Raw genomic sequence first — 20,180 nt, 5'->3', positions numbered from 1 at the left:
ACATATTTTCTTTTCTATTTAATAGTATTTGATCTTGCTTTGATCTCTTTGTCAGTCAGTCAGTCATTTTCTACCACTTATTCCATAGTGGGTCACTGGGAAGCTGGTGCCTATCTCCAGCAGTCTATGGGCGAGAAGCGGGATACACCCCTGGACAGGTCGCCAGTCAACACACAAAAAACCATGCACACACTTATTCATACACCTAAGGCCAATTTAGAGTGACCAATTAACCTAACAGGCATGTCTTTGGACTGTGGGAGGAAGCCGGAGTAACCGGTGAGACCCCACGCATGCACGGGGAGAACATGCAAACTCCATGCAGAAAGACCCCCGGCTGGGAATCGAACCCAGGACCTTCTTCCTGCAAGGCAACAGTGCTACCAGTGCAGGAGGTGAACAAAAATTGTAAACCTCAAGACACAAACTAGTATTCGTTCTGCTTTGCTCTCATTCAGATTTGCCTTTTAAAAGTTTAAATGTTTTACTTTATACAATACACCTCTGCTCTGTTTGGTTAAGAGACAGGTTTCTTGTTGCAGAAGTAAATTTTTAAGAAATGTTTCATGTTTTAGGAAATAACTCTCAGCTTTTTGGTTTTTGCCTCTACAATCAGTTTTGGGGAGAATTTAAATAATGCGTAGATCTTTTCCAAGCACTGAATGAAGATTGCCATGCATCCACAGTACAAAATGGCTTTAATCATAGAGTAGGTCTGAACCCAATCACGGTACTGACCTTGAATATTGTAAAGCAGTCTAAAGGATTCACTGACATTTTGGGAAAGGTAACGGGCAAGTTGAAAATACAAATCTAATTTAAGCACTTGAAGAGTGAGGCATTGCAGCGCTGATTGGTTACACTGTGGTGCACAGGCAGTCAAGGATTCATCTTAGCAAAATAAAATCCTGCAAGAGCTTTCCTTTTTTTCTTTCATGAAAATGCAATTGTCTTAGCATTGTAGAAACAATTTTTTAATTTACATTTCTCACAGGTAGTATTAAATTATGTTGAATCTTCTAATATTTACTCCTATATGAGGAAAGCATTTATTGTTAGTTTATTGACTTATCCGTAAAAAAGAACTACCTCTTAAAGCTTCTGAACTATACCTAATAGATAGTTATGAATTAGTCTTTAAATAAACTAGTTAGTCCCTTACTCTGGCTAGGATTAACTTGGTCTCTTGTACTAACGTAAAAACACTGGCATAATTTTTAACCAGGACATGTCTTGTTACATGTGCAACATTGCCAAATTTAAAATGAGTTCCATGAAGACACAGAAAAACTGGCCCATGCTCTTGGTACGTCAAAGCTGGACTATTGTACTTCTTTCAGGAAACCCCAAAACGTTCTATCCATGGTTTAAATCCTGCCCTGGGGTCTTTCCGCATGGAGTTTGCATGTTCTCCCCATGCATGTTTGGTCTTCACCACACATTTTAAAAGATTATTGTTTGGTTAATTGGTTACTCTAAATTTTCCTGTAGGTATGAGTGTGTGTGTGTTTGTGTGTGCAAGTTTTTTTTGTCCTGTGTGCCTCTGTGACAGGCGAACTATCCAAGATGTATCCTGCCTCATGTCCAGTGAATGCTGGAGATAGGAACTGGCCCTCTTGTGTGTCATGTTTGGGTATAAAGGAATCAAGTGCAGAACTCCACAGAAGATAGGTCGAGTACTTTAATAATAAAATAAAAGAAACTTACAATAAATTGTTTTGCACAAGGAGATGATAATTGAAGCAGAGGAACAGGGTTATATACTATTAGTAGACCTACTCAGCTCTGTGAAACTCAGGGTTTTCGGGTTTAGAACAGGTGATAACAATTAGGTTACTCAACTCAACTCAGTCAAGTACGCCTTGAAATAAGCACAAGCGCAAGAACATAAGCAGCCCTAATCAATGGAAGGCTCAAAGTACGTTATTTCTCACCAATGGAATTAGAAATCTTAATGACGGCATATGGAGAATATCAGCACATATTTAAAAAGAGAAGCAACACTGTTGCTGCAAACAAGATAGGGTTAGCATGACAGAGATCAAGTCAATGCCTGAGAGTGATTTGATATAGAATTAAAATTGAATCCATGACACTATACTTATTCAACGTTGGAAAAAAAAAAAAAAAAAAGAAAAGAAAAACTGTGTGTGAGTGTGTCAGCAACAAAGCAAAAAGCAATGAAAGCATAAAGGTTCATACATCACTTAAACCATAGAAAAAGTTACCAGGCTAAAAGCTATAAGAGCAAATCAGGAAAAACAAGGCTGTATTGTAAAGGAGAATAAAACTCAGGATATGTGAAACGTATTTTGAACATACTGTGTGGTTATCAAAAAAGGCATACTCTGATTAATTGCTGTATCTTTACCAACACTTTAGCTGACAAGCAGCAACACTTATAATATAAAAACACATAACCATAAACCCTCCATAATAAATCAGTTTGTCCTCTCACATCATACAAGTCGATCTGTCAAGATCACAGGCCCTGTGTGCCTTTACAGAATCTAGTGGGGGTTGTGCAACCAAATAACTCCCAACATTTTCCTGAGTATTATCCCGAAAAAGTTTTTCTGAGATTTTCCACATATCTGGCTGAGTTCTGTGTCGTAGTCCTCATGCAAGCTAATCGTTCTTATAAGCAGAATTTAGCGTATAATTTTTAGGTTTGGAAAAGTTAGATGAAAGAGCTGTTTTACTTACATGCCGGTGGAACTGGAGGCATCCAATCAGATGCTAACTTCAGAGTCATATTTACCACATAGCACAGCTTTCAACTGATCTTTGAAGCCTTATATAAGCTTGCCAGATTAATGGCTTTTACACTTTATTTCCACTGCTGCCTAACCAGAATACATATCATTGGTTGTTTTTGAAAAAAAAACAACAAAAAAACATATATCTTTTTACTCCAAATCAGGCCTATTGTTGTTTATATATTGTGAGTTCTTGATGCCAAAACAGACAAAAATCTACTATCGTAGCTGTTTATTAATCTTGGCTTGTATGAACAGAATGTGAGTCTGCTATGTTTTTTGGTCAGTCATATGTTCATGTTTTTTCTACTTTTATATAGAAATAAGTCAGTATTTAAGACCTACTAATGGACTGTAATTATATCATAGTTTTAAGTGATTGGGAAAGGTCAGAATGTCAAAATTAAGCTTTTTTACCATATGTCTTATCTGTTATTTTACCAAATGTATTTCACATAATTTTAACAAAATAGTAGAGAAAATTTATTTAATGCCCCAAGGAAATATCCTTACAAAAATAGCTGACAGATTAAATGTTTGGACTAAGCTATTGTTGCTCACAAGAACAAGGCTGCTCTAAGTGGTGTTTGGTAGGATCATCTCCCTCTTTGCCATGTTGTTTGTGACTTTTGAATGTAGTACATGGTGCAGCTTTGCTCTTGCTGTATGTTAAGGGTCTGTATTTCAGCAGTTTTGCAGCTTGCAGTTTGCAAGGAATGTCTGACTACAAAGAATAAAGGGAGGGTTTTGCTTTGAACAGCTGGTCCAAACAAATGCCACATATTTCGTCATTTCCATTGTTTTTTTCATCAGTCAAAACAAGACATCTAGAAGATCAGAAGACTTAATTTCGGTAAAGTATATACTGGTGTTGTATAGGTCTGCTTTGGAATTCTGAAACAAATGCCCACTACCCCAACCCCAACCACTGTACAGTAATTGGTACATCTACTCTATGTCGGTCCTGGATCAATGCACTGAGAAAGTATTGGCCACATTTGTCCACATTTGGAGGCAATAAAAGTCTGTTTTTTCTTTGTCAATAAATTGGTGCCAAACTATAATCTCCCCTAGGGCTCCAAAATAGCTCAGGGTTTGTGACTGCCTTCTGAGGTGCATCAGGGGAATGGCATTAGGAAGTTGACTTTCACACTAATTTAATGAAAAGACACCTCATTTATCACTGGGAGACCAAGTATGAAACCATACATTGTAGAATCAACTTGGAAAACACACTTAAGACAAGTCTTAAACAAATGAACAAGAGTATGTGCATGCAAACAAAGGGATGACTGGCCGCTTAAATGAGAAAAGCAGCTAAACTGTACTAAAACTAGCACCAAAATAAAAATTAACAGTTTCATTTACCACAGCTGTTTAGTCAAAAAACAAATCCATAAACTAATTTCACTTTGGTAATCTATTTTCATATGCGAACATGGTTTTTTTTTTGTGTGCGTGTGTTTAATTCTTTGCAATTTAAACTACGTTAAAACTTTGTGTTTTTGTGATGCTTTAGTCAAAAAGGTCTCAAAGCCTTTTATAATTCATCACAGCCTTCTCTTTCCAATCTATAATCTCCAGATTCTAAATAAAAACTGATTTTAAATTCAGAGAAATCTGAATGTCATGCATTTTTTTAAAGAATGCCAGCTTTTTACAGAAATTTGTTTAAAAAAGGCTTCAGTAACAATATGCATCACTTATTTTACAGCTCATGGTCTGTTCTTTAATAAACAGGGAGCGAATGCAGTGATTTAACAGCTGGTGTAATTTCATCAGTTTTCTTGGTGGTGGTTAGGAGCATTTCGGATGAACTGGAGCTGGCCAATTGATTTTTTTTTAGAGACCAGTAAAAATGATGTTGCAGTATTCTAACCTCCTGAAAATACAGTGATGCACCAGTTTTTCTCTTATTTTGGCATGAAACCCTTTGTTCTGGCAATGTTTTTAAGATGACAGCAGGGGTCACGTTAGCTGAATATTTTCAGTTTTCGACAGTTTTTTTTAAAAATGGTGACGGTAAAATCTGAAGGCCATCTGTCATTTTGACATATTGCAATTCACACCTGTGACGACTTGGTTGCGAGTTACCATATCAATTAGCTGTTTTCTCACTTGCATGACATCGTTGATTTCACTCACAAAAATGATAGCTGAGTGTCCGAAGTTTCTTCAACAAGCCCAGTAACAACAATGGTGCTGATAAGAGGTGAAAAAAGAGAGACTGATGCAGTGAAAGATGAAGAACAAACAACTAATCAGTCCTCGGCAACTACGAAGCAAGGAGATCATGTGAGAGTACAGAGGTCAGTAAAAGCAATTCCACTTGAGATATTTTATTGCTCACAACCATGTCCGCAATTGAGGCCCACACAGACAAGGAAGAAGTTGTGAGAATGTCCATTCAGGCCATAGCAGGTGATTCTTTTCATATTTTAAGTGCAATTTTGAATTTCATTGTTTATATGTACTGACCACAGTCAGTGTTTTTTTTTTGTCACTGCGAAGAAAAAGTTACATCTATTCATTTGGTGTATGTGGATTTTCTGTTCAGCTTGTTCGGACTGAATATTGATTAAAATGAATGAAAATAAATGGTATTGAATGTTAGCGGAAAAAAAATTAAAGGTTAAAATACATTATGACAGGATTTTTTGACCCTATCAGGCCACATGGAAAAGTCTAGTGCAACCTCTGGGCGATAGTAAGCAGATTTAGTAACAACGTTTATGTGTTTGTCAAAAATTAGATCCTAGTCTAAGACTATGCCTGGTTCCTCGCATGACCTGTAGTTTTTAGCCACATTGAGTCTAGTGCAGCAATGACCTCGATCCTTGCATTTTTGCTTGTGGCTTCTGTCTGATCTTCGTCATTCTGGAGTAAGTTCTGACCCATTTAATCATTAATATTATGGACACACTGACTGAGTGAGTCGAGTGGTGTCGGTTCATATGGTGACACGGAGATATAAAGTTGTGTGTCGTCAGCACAGGTAAGGTAGGAGATACTGTAGTACTTTAAAACCTAAACTAGTGGAATCATAAAGATATTACAAAATGCATTTTTTTCACTTTATGATGGATTTTCTGATACGGTAACTCTTAACTTTTCATTAAAAATATTTTACATATAGATCTCAAGATGACTAGTTTCATACCACCCTCCTAGCTGGTTTGACAAGCGAAAAAATCTATAGCCTCTTTCACAAAAAGTTTCTGTCATAAATTCGGAAAGACGAGCCATCATTTCTAAAAAAATCTAGCCAGCGGTGTTGGATGAGAGAAGGTGAAGTGTGGCATCACTACTAATCTGCATCTTAGTGTCCCTATACTGTTATTTTCAAAACAGTAATGGCTCTTTGTAGCGATCCAGGTGTTTGCTGAGAAAGTGTTTTATACTTAAGGATTTTCTAAACTTTTATGTTTATTTTTTCATGTATTGTTTTCTGACATTTTAACTAAAATTGTAAATAAGGTGAATTCTTACTCGACTGTTAGAGTTAAATGCAGTTTCCAGTGTCTTCAGCCATACCAACTAATGCATAACCCCTACCCTGAAACAAAAAGAAGATAAAGATATAAAAATTTAATTAAGAAACTTTGCAAAATGCTGAGCAGTTTGGACATTAGATTTTCTTTTCTTGACATAATTATTTTAGACAGAGTGCATAAAAGATCAGAGTTAGAACAAATTTTGCATGCATTTGTTTTTAAGTAGCCAGAAAATGTGTTTTGGCTTAATAATTTTAGTCTAAATATGATTCTGAGTATTTTAATTAGCAGTTTAATTAAATGTGATAGCTATCAGGCCCTGCAGCTTTATCAACAGAATCTGTGTATACAGAAGTATTAGAGGATGGGCTTAATGAATTTCACATTTGTGGCAATGAGGAACTTATCACATCATATCACATTATTTGCATCACAGCGTCTAATAATCCTTTTTTTAATATTCCTATTAAATAACACAAAGACTATGATGCTACATGGTCCAATAAAACAGAACATACTTTGCATATCATGCTTAAAAACAGACAGAAGCTCTTGCTCTTTCTATTTGAATCAGAATAAGCTTTATTGCCAAGTTCGTACATACAAACAAGGAATTTGACTCCGGTACACTTTGCTCTCTGGTTTTTGTTTTTGTGTTACAGAATATACATATGTACAATGTACAAATATACACATATATAAATAAAATGGTGCATTTGCAACATCTGTATGCTGTTGTTTGGAACTCTATTGAATATTCAAAGGAGAAACAGCCTGGGGGAAGAAACTGTCTCTGTAGCGGCTGGTTTTAGTGAACAGTGCTGTGTAGCGGCGGCCTGAAGGTAAAACTCTAAACAGCTTATGTGCAGGGTGTGTGGGGTCTGCAGAGATTTTTGCAGCTCTTTTTCTGACCCTAGACCTGTATAAGTTCTGGATGGAGGGAAGGTCAGCCCTGATTATTCTCTCTGCAGTCCTGATTATTCGTTACAGTCTGGACCTGTCCTGTTTGGTGGATGATCTAAACCATACTGAGATGGATGAAGACAGTACAGACTGAATGATGGCAGTGTAGAAGATGACCAGCAGCTCCTGTGGAAGGTTGTACTTCTTGAGTTGCCTCAGGAAGTACAGTCTGTGCTGGGCCTTCTTTCGAACAGTGTCTATGTGTGAAGACCATCACAGGTCCTCAGAGATGGTGGTTCCTAGTGTTGGACCACTTGTTTGCTGAATATTGGACCATTTGCAAGATGCTGGATGCCACTATGCCTTTCCAATGTCATCGGCCATTTTGTACCGCAGGATAGTCTGTTCCTTCAAATCCCAGTGGGCACCACGGCTGATAGGACGGGGGCGTTGCAGCCCTGAGGCCACCGTAAACTATATAACAGAGTATGAGATGGCCCACCATGCTTTCAGCTTGGGACCAAGACACGGTTACCACGCAACTGAAGCAGTTTTCTGGAGAAGAGGTCCCAAGTGGATTTCATTCATTCTCCTTTGCTGGCCAAAGAAAAATTCATGAAAGAAGTTTCTGGAATAGGAAGGCCAAAAATTTCACTTTGCCGATTGAAGACGTGAGTTTAACACGTACCAAAAAACCACGGAGTTTTCAAGGAGACGCAATTGTTCCTGCTTGTTTTTGTACCAATCGACTAGTAACGGTCCGTCATTATTTTCCTACCTTTCTGTCACGGAGGCCACGAAAGAAGAAAATGGACTACTTTGCTGAGTATCCGCCGACACGTGGAGCTCTTCACCCCCCTTTTCTCTCTCACTCGCTGCCTCAGAAGGAAGACTTCAACAAGTAAAATCCACCCTTTTTATTTTTATTTCTTCATTAGGAAAAGCGTCTGCAGGGTAGAGTAGGGTTTTAGTGCGATGTAGAATCGCCACTTATAGTCTAATGTGTTATGAATTGTATGTGGATGCCACCTTTTATTGAAACTTTGATGTGCTGTGTTGGATATCTGGAAGCCGCTGTGCTACCCAGCTGTGTGTGTTTTGTCGTATTATTGTAACACCTGAGAGCAAGCTCAGGGCACATTTAAAACTGAACTGTATAATAACCTTATGGTGAAAATCAACCATTTTCTTTCTCTTCAACTTCGTGTTTTACTAGCTTGCCGCCAAAGGTTTTATGATTCTTTGTCCTCTGGGTTTTACAACCTTGCTGGGGGGAAGGTTTATGACTGCCTGTGTCCTGCTGAGCTACACTTTGGGAGGGGCGCTCCCAAAGCTTCGTTCAACCATATTCCCTTTTTATTTTGCTATATCTGCCATCATTTCAAGATGGCGTCGACGATGGCAGCCTCTGAACTTCGCTCTCTTTGTGTATTTTGTGTGTTTTTATGTTTTTTGAGCCACAGTTCTGTGGTGTCAGGCCACAATCCTGTGGTCTCATTCAGTAGAGAGGAACTTCTCAACATCAGAGAGTTCTCTCTTGGGATATTTTCACCATCTTTCATTGATCCGAGGTTCACTGAGCTCCTGGCAAGCGGAGCTGCAGCTCTATATGGGATACTGTGCCGAAAGCATCGAAGGGGAAAGCATGCTAGCGCGATGGTAAAGCTCCACAAAAGAGGACTTCGCACACCACTGCCTTCAATCTACCTGGCAAATGTCCGCTCTCTAAACAACAAGATGGACGAGCTGCTTCTTCTCACCGGTAAAAACTCAGTCCTCTGCGGATCAGCGGTTCTCTGCTTCACCGAGACATGGCTGAGTGAAAACATCCCGGACCGCGCACTGCTGTTGCCGGACTTCCAGCTGCTCAGAGCGCATCGCAGCACGGAGCTATTGGGGAAGAGGCGAGGAGGCGGAATCTGCTTTTTTATAAATGAAAGTTGGTGCAGAGACGTAAAAGTGCTGGGAAAATCATGTAGTCTGTATCTGGAGTCATTTTCCATATTCTGTAAACCGTTTTATTCACCGAGAGAGTTTTCCACGTTTATAATAATCGGCTCATATATTCCACCGCATGGCTGCACTTCTGCCGCGGAAGAACATCTTGCTGAGCTGATTACAGACGTGGAGAAAAAATACACAGACTCTTTCATCATAATACTGGGAGATTTTAACAGAGCAAACCTCTCCCATGAACTCCCCAAATACAGACAGCATATTAAGTGTCCCACCAGAGAAAAAAAACACACTGGATCATTGTTACACAGCTTTAAAGGACTCATATCATGCTGTTACCAGGGCTGCTCTGGGTTTTTCGGATCATTATCTAATCCACCTCATCCCAACCTACAGACAGAAACTAAGAGCTTCCAAACCCAAGGTTCACACTGTTAAGAAGTGGACTGAGGAATCAAAGCAGATGCTACAGGCCTGCTTTGAATGCACAGACTGGACTGTTTTTGAAACTTCAGCCACCGACTTAAACCAACTAACTGATGTGGTGACATCATACATTAGTTTCTGTGAGGACATGTGCGTGCAGACCAAGACCTTCTGCACCTTTGGGAATAAAAAGCCATGGTTTACTCCACACCTCAGGAATCTGCGCAAGGACAAGGAAGAAGCTCACAGCAGTGGAGATTGGGCATGGTACAGGCAGGCCAGGAACAAACTAACAAAGGAGATCAAAGCAGCCAAGAGAAGCTACAGTGAGAAGCTTAAGAACAGCCTTTCTACTGGTGACACTTCAGCTGTATGGACCGGTCTGAGAAACCTGACTGCCTATAGGAGCCCCTCCACCCATCCGGAACAGTCATCTCCTGGCCAACCGTCTGAAAGGCTTCTACTGCAGACATGACAAGAAGCCATTCACACCACAAATCATCCCCTCCACATCCCATTCAGGAACAAATTTGACCCGTAAAACAACCAACCCCCTACCTTTAGATCCTCTGCCTGCACTAAAGATCTCTGAGGAAGATGTAAACAGGCTCTTTCGGCGCATGAAAACAAAGAAAGCTGGAGGACCTGATAATGTCTCCCCATCATGCCTGAAAGCCTGTGCAAATCAACTCGCTCCGATCTTCACAAGGATCTTCAACAAGTCACTAGAGAAATGTGAGGTTCCCTCCTGCCTCAAACGATCCACCATCATCCCGGTTCCAAAGAAACCCACCATCGTAGGATTAAATGATGTAGGCAGTCAGGTTTCTCAGACTAGTCCATACAGCTGACGTGTCACCAGTAGAAAGGCTGTTCTTGAGCTTCTCACTGTAGCTTCTCTTGGCTGCATTGATCTCCTTTGTTAGTCTGTTCCTGGCCTGCCTGTACCATGCCCAATCACCACTGCTGTTAGCTTCTTCCTTGTCCTTGCGCAGATTCCTGAGGTGTGGAGTAAACCATGGCTTCTTGTTCCCAAAGGTGCAGATGGTCTTGGTCGGCACACACATGTCCTCACAGAAACTGATGTGATGATGTCACCACATCAGTTGGTTGGTTTAAGGTTGAGGTTGGTGGCTGAGGTTTTGAAAACAGTCCAGTCTTTGCATTCAAAGCAGGCCTGTATCATCTGCTTTGATTCCTCAGTCCACTTCTTAACATTGTGAACCTTGGGTTTGGAAGCTCTTAGTCTCTGTCTGTAGGTTGCACTGAGGTGGATTAGATAATGATCCGAAAAACCCAGAGCAGCCCTGGTAACAGCATGACATGAGTCCTATAAAGCTGTGTAACAATGGTCTCTTGTGTTTTTGTCTCTGGTGGGTTACTTAATATGCTGTCTGTATTTGGGGAGTTCATGGGAGAGGTTTGCTCTGTTAAAATCTCCCAGTATTATGATGAAAGAGTCTGTGTGTTTTTTCTCCACGTCTGTAATCAGCTCAGCGAGGTGTTTTTCCGCAGCAGAAGTGCAGCCATGCGGTGGAAAATATGACCCAATTATTATAAACAAGGAAAACTCTCTCGGTGAATAAAACGGTTTACATATTATGGAAAATGACTCCAGATCAAGACTAGATGTTTTCCCCAGCACTTTTATGTCTCTGCACCAACCTTCATTTATATAAAAGCAGATTCTGCTCTCTGAGCAGCTGGAAGTCCGGCAACAGTAATGCGCAGTCTGGGATGTTTTCGCTCAGCCATGTCTCGGTTAAACAGAGAATCGCTGATCCGTGGAGGTCCGTGTTTTTACCGGTGAGGAGAAGCAGCTCGGCCATCTTGTTGCTTAGAGATTGGACATTTGCCAGATGGAAGGAATGGCAGTGGTGTTTGTAGTCCTCTTTCGCGGAGTTTTACCAGCGTGCAGCACGTTTCCCCCTCCGGCACTTTCGGCGCAGTATCCCATAGAGTGCCGCAGCTCTTGCCAGAAGCTCAGTGAACCTCGAAATGGGGAAAAAATCCCAAGAGAGGCCTCTCTGATGTTGAGAAGTTCCTCTCTACTGAATGAGACCACAGAATTGTGGCCCGAGACCACAGTACTGTGGCTTGAAAAACATATAAACACACAAAATACACAAACAAAGAGAGAGCGAAGCTCCGAGGCGGCCATCGTCGGCGCCATCTTGCATGCCTTAAGTTCTTTAATTCTTTGATTTTAGAATACTGGCCTCTTCAAGATCGCCTGTAACTTCTTATGTAGCCACTTTGCATTACATCTACTCTGTTTCAATCAAAATAAAAAAAATATTAAACACAATCAGTGGACACTAGTAGTATTGTTCATAGTTAAAAACAAGTTGATTATGATTATGTTAGTCCAGAGATAGCAATTAACATGTGTACAAAAATACATATTTTGCAACATCTTTAACTACTTGAAAATACTTTTTTGATAGTGAAAAGCAGCCTGAGTTCATGTACCAGAGCTTCTCTGTCACTCAGCTTGTCATGCTTTTGAAGTCAAGTCAAGTTTATTTATATAGTACTTTTCAGGAACAAGGGACTCAAAGCGCAGTACATGAGGAAAAACATTTACAGTGATACAGAAAATCAAACACAGAAAAACAAATCAAATGACATTAATAATCCATAGGAGTTTACTGGTAAGAGCTGGTTCTAATCCAATCGTTCTAATAGAGGTAATCAGATCATTAAGTCCGCTGTGGTAAGAAATTCATCCTGTGCCAAAAGAAAGATGATATTATTCCTTGAGGTCACTGGTATGAGGCAATTGTGGTCCCATCATTCAAATAGTAACAGTCATGGGCACTCACTGACTTCTAAGTAGAGAAGCTGGGTCACTGGTATAAAATAGTTTTAGTCCAAACGTTTTAAATACTAATAATGTTTGGCTTTCACTGGTATGAAATTGTTGTAATACAATCCTTCTAAGAATTATAAAATATCTGGTCATTGGTGTAAAAACAACTTTAGTACAAATTTTCAAATGCTAATAATATTTGGCTTTTGCTGGGAATCCTTCTGAGAAATCTGAAAATCTTTGAAAAGTAATGAAATCACACATTTAGGTAAAGTAAGATAGAAGGAAAAAAAATCACATTTCAGACTCTTAGAGTCTGAAATAGTACAAAAAACCTCAGCAGGGGTAAGCAACACACTTATAAGTAAAGATTCAGCAAGGGAATCTTGAACGTGCAAATATATAAGTCTGTGTGTGTTTGCAAGAATTAGACTGTCAACACTGATAGTAGCGCCATTGTCCTTTAGAAAAGAGGTGGACGTTTTATCAATCGGCCGCATAGTCCTATCAGCACACAGGTTGTAGGAGAGTGCTGGGGAAGAGCTTCCTGTTTATATAACATCCAGGAGATATTTTAGCAGAAGTTGCCAAGGCCACATTCGGGCGCCAGATTTAGAAAAACAATTAATGTTGTGGTTCAGGCAGTTGTGAATTTAAAACGACCTTAAGAGTTTTACTGGTATGTCTCAATTGCGAATCCAAATAGCCAAATTTCTGGTACTTTCCGCAAATCTCAAGCGTACAACTTCTCCAAGATTATATCTTTTAACCTCTGAGTCCAACCGCTGCCAGGCTGCGATTCTGTTCAAGAATCATGTCCAGCTTGCAATTCCGCTCTCTTAACATTTCAGTCTGAGTGTTGATCGCTCTACAGACTTCATCCAACATCACAGGTAGTTTTGGAATTCTTTGAACAGCCGCCCACGTTTTGTGAATATTAGGTATTAATTAGTCAACTCAGAGGCAAGAACGATACAGTCAGTTTTACTTGCGGCAAGGGTAGCTCTGCAGTACAGACTACAAAATGTTGGCACCCCTCTCTCTTTATTTATACATGCTGGTTCACACACAGTTCAACAAACATTCAGGGTGTGTGTGTGGGGTCAGAAAGGTTAGGGTTCATGTGTCTTGATCTTAAACAGAGAGGGAGTGAGGACTCGGTACCAGTCCCTAGATGTTGCTGATAAAAGCATAACTCACTCTTGTCCCCATCTCCCTTCCTGTGGCATGTAAGGAGGGAAAGGCACTTAGAGCAGACATGAGTGATAAACAATACAAATGTTTTCAAACCCTAACAGCCCCCCCTTTTTTATCACGAATAAGTCATGATTAAATACATGTAAAAGAAAACACTCTGTGTGAGCACAAACCCACGGACGGAAAGCAGATTATATTGTGGGAAACACTCACATGGTCCCTCCGCCCTAGGCAACCGATCATGGCAGAGTGAAACAATATAATAAAACAAAAAAAACAAAATGTAATAAAAGTAAAATAATTAAAACAAGCCTTGTTCATATCATCATTGCACTTTTTCTCATGTCACTTAAACAGCAACTTCTTTCGATTTTCTCCTATAAGGTCATTTTATGAAGTACAATTATGAATACACTCAGGCATTGAAGATATATTAATTTACAACATGTCATCATAGTCATCTGCTTTTGGGTCCAGTGTTGTGTCGACTTGAATCAATGCTGCATATGCGACTGTGACTGATTGAGTTACTATCCTTTTTACCATGCATTTGCAACCGGGGATAATACATATTGACTAGGTGCACAGGATGATCAGGAATGCTGCTATGGCAAATAAGAAAATCTTATCCCAATCCATCCACCCCCCTTGGAGCATCCAGTCTAACCAAGAGGATCTGGGAGTCGGGTGGTTGTGTGTCATGACATTTTGCAGGTTATTCAGCGCCCCTGTTATATTTGAGAAATGTATATTATCTGGGATATATGTGCAACAGGTGTTGTTCAACAAAACGCAAATGCCTCCCCGTTGATGCTGTTAGAATATCCAAAGCCATGCGGTTCTGAATTATCATGGCTCGCATAGCACTCATTTCTGTGTTTTGGCCCTCTTCTACTATTATGGAGTTATTCAAAAACTGCCCTAATCAGTAGCTTAAAGTTTCCACACGCAGCATTAGTTTCCCCACACTTAGCCAAGGAAGGAGAGATAGTGCCACTTTCTCACCTTTTGGGCAAAGCTTATATTCATCCGGGACATTAGTTCCCCAGATAGGGTCGTGTGGTTTCATTTCTATATCTCTCTTTTGCCTTTTGGGGAAGGTGGGTATCATTGTTACCTTACTGAGTATTATAGTGTGATCAGATGTGAAAACTGGAGCACACACTCCATACCAATTCGGGGGTAATATGAAATAAGCATTATTCCCGCATAACCAAGCTACCCTCTCGACCCAATATGTTCCATTTTGATTATTACCTTTGGAGACCCATGTGCCTCCACACTGCGTGGTGTTACCCATATAGATAGAAGAATCATTTTTATTTTCTCTACTCAAACAATCGTGGTGGAATGTGTTTCCGTTGGCATGTGCTTCGAATGGTGTGGTTCTTCCCTTATTACTGATGTGCAGAGGCTGCCATTTATTGGGGTCACATGTACAGTTACGTGGGTCACATGCATATGCAAGAGAATTGTTGTAATATGTGTATGTTTTGTTGTCCTTACCAATCATTTGGATGCCTTCTCCTTTCGTCAGGTTCTGACCAGGAACAATAAAATATGTACGCTTTGTATACCCCCAGAGTCCTATTGAAAAGGCACATGCTGCTTCTGTGAAATTCATTTTTGTCACATACACTGTAGGGCCCTGGGAATGAATTGGCATGATAGAACATACATAACAGTTTGTTTTGTTTTGTGCTTTAGCTGTTTCATACACGTAACGATACCAATAATTTTGCAGAAACAGGTGTCCTCCTCCTTCCTTTAGGGGTCTGAAATGAGAGCCGTGCGGTGTCCATCTCTTCTCGTGTGATGTTGCATCCTGTGGATCCTGCCTTAAACAGAGAAAAAGCCCTGCTACCAGAATTAGGCTCAGGCTTATCAGTCCTGTCCACATGTTACAAAAAGCCATGCTAAATTGGGCACAGGTCAGTTGTTTTCTTCACCGGTTTGAGATGCTGGGCCCTATGGGTTGGTTTGGCTCCTGTAACGGTGATATTAGCTTACAGTGGCTCTTGTGGATCCAGGATGGTCTCTGTGATTTTCAGAGCTGTTGGCGTGGTCAGGAGAACACAGTATGGCCCTTTCCAGCAGGGGGTGCTCCAGTCCTTTCTGTGAAGTGTCTTAATCAGGACCAGGTCTCCAGGCCTCAGGTTTTTCTGTGAAATTGGAGCAGAATTTACTGGCAGACTACTGGACAACTGTATTTCTTTTGTTTGTAACATTTTATTCATCCATTCAGCTAATGATGTTTCCTGCTGTGCTTTTCCTATGTCATCCATTTCTGATGGCAATGGAAAAGGTCTGCCATGTACTATTTCAAATGGAGTTAAACCAGTTTGATTTGGAGTTATTCTCATCCATAATTTGACCAGGGAAAGGCATTCGGGCCATGGCCTCCCTGTTTATTCCATTGTTTTCCTTAATCTATTTTTTATTGTTCCATTTGTTCGTTCAACCAGCCCAGCAGATTGCGGGTGGTAAGAACAATGGTTTTTGAACTGAAACCCTAATGCTTTAGAGCAGAGTTCTATTACATTATTTACAAAATGATTTGTGGGATACCATATATGGGGAAGAAATGTGTCACTAAACTCTTTGCCACTGTGAGTGCATCACAGTGTTTTGCAGGGTATATTTCAACCCACTTTGAAAATGCATCTATGACCACTAAACAATATTTATTTCCCCCTGACCATGATAACTCTATGAAATCCATGTGTATCATGTGAAAGGGATGAATTGCTGCTGGGAACTGGCTTCTCTTGGGTCTCATGTTCCCCTGTGGATTATGTTTGCAGCAGATAATACATGATCTACAAAAGTTTTTTGTATAGTCAGAAAAATGTATGGTGTTGAAATGTAGATTTACTAAGTGTATCATCCCCCCGCTCGACACATGGGAAATTCCGAGTGTCGCATGGCCGCCGTCTTGTATAAATTATTTGGTAATATTGCCTTATTTTCCAAACAATAAATGTCATCATTCTTTATGGCCCCTCTATCCAGCCAATATTTAACTTCTGCAGCTGGTGCAGATTGTTGTGAATCTTTCAGCACATCTGTATCTATAAATAGGAGATCTGACATTTTCAAAGTGAGGGGAAGTCTCGAAGCTATTTTAGCAGAAATGTCAGCAAAGGTGTTCCCCTTTGTTTCCATGGTTTCATCAGATTGATGCGCTTTACATTTACAAAGCGCTATCTTTGCAGGTAGCTGGTTAGCTAACAGCAGTCGTTTTAACAGATTAAAATGTGTCAGTTCTGTTCCAGATGATGTTTTGAACCCTCTATTTTCCCATATTTTAGCAAAATGGTGAACAGAACTGAATACATATTGGCTGTCTGTGTAGATGGTTAGGATTTTTCCTTCATATAATTCACAAGCTCTGATAACAGCATACAACTCTGCAGTCTGTGCTGAGCATGTATGGGGCAGGGCCTGTGATGTTATAATTTTAGTTTCAGTGGTTACTGCATAACCAACTCTGTTTTTTCCATATTCATCTTTTGATGCTGATCCATCTACAAATATTATTTGTGAGTTTCTCAGAGGTGTCTGAGAGATATCTTGCCTAGGTTTTGTGTCTTCCTCAACCTTTGTTTTGCAAGAATGTGGTTTCCCATCTTCTGCTGTTGGAATTAGCGTTCTAGGGTTCAGTGGACCACATCTTTGCAGAGTTATATTTGGTTGCGAGAGTAGCAATGAGGTCAACGTAATATGCCTTGCATGAGTCAAGAAAGGAAGTGAGGTTTGTAGCAATACAAGTGACACTGAATGAGGAACTTTCAGTGTGAGCGGGTGGCACAGCACAATTTCAGCTGTCTGCTTCACAGCTTCTGCCACAGCTGTGCAGCTCTGTAATCAGATTGGAAATCCAGATGCCACAGAGTCTAGTTTTTTAGAATAAAATGCTAAAGGTCTGGGGGAAGAAACTGTCTCTGTGGCAGCTGGTTTTAGTGAACAGTGCTCTGTAGCGGCGGCCTGAAGGTAAAGCTCTGAACAGTTTATGTGCAGGGTGTGTGGGGTCTGTAGAGATTAACCTAGCCATTTGGCTCCAAAAACAGACCTTAGATGGTGATTTTGTCTTTTAATGTCATGTCTTTGCCATAGATCATAGATTGCAAGGGTTGTACAATGGCTGCATAGTCTGGTAGCCATTCTCTGCAAAAGTTACACAGTCCCAGAAAGGACATCATTTGTTGTTTAGTTCGTGGTTTTGGGGCTTCCTGTATGGCTGTTTTTCTGCTGCTTAGGAGGGAACGGCCATGTTGTGATAGCATATGTCCCAAATAAATCACTTTCTCCTTGCAAAACTGCAGTTTATCCCTAGAGGCTTTGTGCCCCGTCTGGTAGAGATGTTTCAGAACTGTTATTGTAGCTTCCTCACAGTGTTGTTGAGTGTCTGAAGCTATAAGAATATCATCTACATACAACAGGACTTGACTATGTTCAGGCACCTCACAGGTGCTCATAGAGTATCTTAAGGCTTGTGTATATACATGTGGGCTTTCACTGAAGCCTTGTGGTAGTCTGGTGTATGTGTATTTTTTCCCTTTAAACTGAAAGCTAAATAAATGCTGTGACTCTTCATGCAGTGGTACTGTAAAGAAAGCATTGCTAAGATCTACCACTGAGAAATATTTTTTATCTGGAGTTAATGAATGCAGTAATGTATGTGGATTCGGGACGTTTTGAACCACATATCTCACTATTTTATTTATCGGTCTAAGATCCTGGACCATCCTCCACTTTCCTGTGCTGGCATTCTGCACTGGAAAGATAGGTGTGTTGCATGTAGCATCAGGTGCTTCCCTTAATATTCCTGATTTCAGCATGTCCTGTATTACTGGCTTAATACACTCTTCAGCTTCTGGCTTCAAGGGGTACTGGCGGACTACTGGCTGTTCTTCAGATATTAATTTAACCTTATATGGTGGAAACCCCTTTATAAGTCCTACATCAGTCAATGATTGGGACCACAGTTCAGGTGGGACAGCAGCTAGGGCAGGGTGCCTGTTGCTCTCTTTGCTTTCAGCTAGGCCCTGTATTTGTCACTTTGCCTCATCCAAATGTGTCTTTGGATGGACTTTGACTATCCACCCTAGAGTGAGTTTCCAGATTCCTGTGTTAGGATCTACTTTTCAGTCAGAGCTTGTTAATGCCTCATATCTCCCTCTTTCAGCACGCTGTATAAAGTTTTCTAATTCTTTCCACTGACCCCCCACGGGTTTAGTTAATGACAGATGAGGTGTACTGCCTTTAGACTGTTGGAGCTGTCTTCCTGACAGTATGATTGAAGTAGAGGATTTCTCTGTTTTGGGGTCAACATACAGGTGCTGTATGGTAACAGTCTGATTATTTTCTCTGTTAAAAACATTATCATACTGATGATGTAGCCCTGCAGTATTTTTATATCTCATGGTTACATGGAGCTCAGTATCTGGCATGTACTGTGCCCCCTGGGAGGTTTGTTTTTCTCTGGTTCTCCTCAGCAGTTCTCGAGCTGTTGGTGTGGGGCCTAGATTGAGGGATCAGTAATAATGCAGCTGTGATAGTTCATTTAGGACTGATGATGTGGCCCTGCAGTATTTTTATATCTCATGGTTACATGGAGCTCAGTATCTGGCATGTACTGTGCCCCCTGGGAGGTTTGTTTTTCTCTGGTTCTCCTCAGCAGTTCTCGAGCTGTTGGTGTGGGGCCTAGATTGAGGGACCAGTAATAATGCGGCTGTGATAGTTCATTTAGGACTAGGGCCCCTTCTTCCACTACAGCTTTCATACCTGTTTCTGTTGATACTATATTTATATGCAACTTTTGCATAAAATCTCTTCCCAACAGGTTTACTGGGCATTTTTGACTTATCAGAACGGGGGCCTGACAAGTACGTTTTGTCTCGGGTTCTGTTATTGTTACTGGTGCATTTAGATAATGTACCTCTGATGTGCCAGCTGCTGATCTAACATGCACTGCGGTGTTGGAATATTTTACTCTGGGTGGAGGTTCAGTTAGCACAGTTCTACATGCCCCTGTATCACACAAACAGCTATATCCTTTACCATTTATTATTATGTTTTTATATGGCAAATATTGCGTCCTACTCAGTGCTATAAGTTCCAGTGCTGCTTGTATGTCAACTTCCTCCATTTCACTACTGTTTTTCTCTGCTAGTGGGGGAGGAGGTGGGGGCTGCGGCTGTAATTGTCAATTCTGGGTAGAATTGGGGTTATACACCCGCTTTTCATTACATTCTCTTGCAAAATGTCCTGGCTCATTGCAGATCCAGCAGTTGTCATCTCTTGCGCCAGGGTTTTGTAAAATTGTTCTACATTGTCTAGCATAATGCCCTATTTTTCCACACCTCAGACACGCATTGCTCTGTGTGTGGGTGTGTCGTGTCCCTCCTCCTCCTCTTCCTCCTTGACCTCTGAATCCTCTCCGTCCCTTTGCCCGCTTGCCCCTGAGCGATGCAATGCTATTAAACTGTCTTGCATTCCAAACATATCCGTCGTCCTATTTTGCTGTGTTTTATGGGCATGCCGCGCATACTCTAAGGCTTGGGTAACAGTTCCTGTATTTTGATGAACCCAATGTTTGTCTATATACCGTCTGAGTTCAATTTTAAGGCC

The sequence above is a fragment of the Girardinichthys multiradiatus genome, chromosome 9, assembly GCF_021462225.1.
Source record: "Girardinichthys multiradiatus isolate DD_20200921_A chromosome 9, DD_fGirMul_XY1, whole genome shotgun sequence".
Taxonomy (NCBI): domain Eukaryota; kingdom Metazoa; phylum Chordata; class Actinopteri; order Cyprinodontiformes; family Goodeidae; genus Girardinichthys; species Girardinichthys multiradiatus.
The sequence above is the reverse complement of the archived record's forward strand: the minus strand, read 5'-3'. Positions refer to the sequence as shown.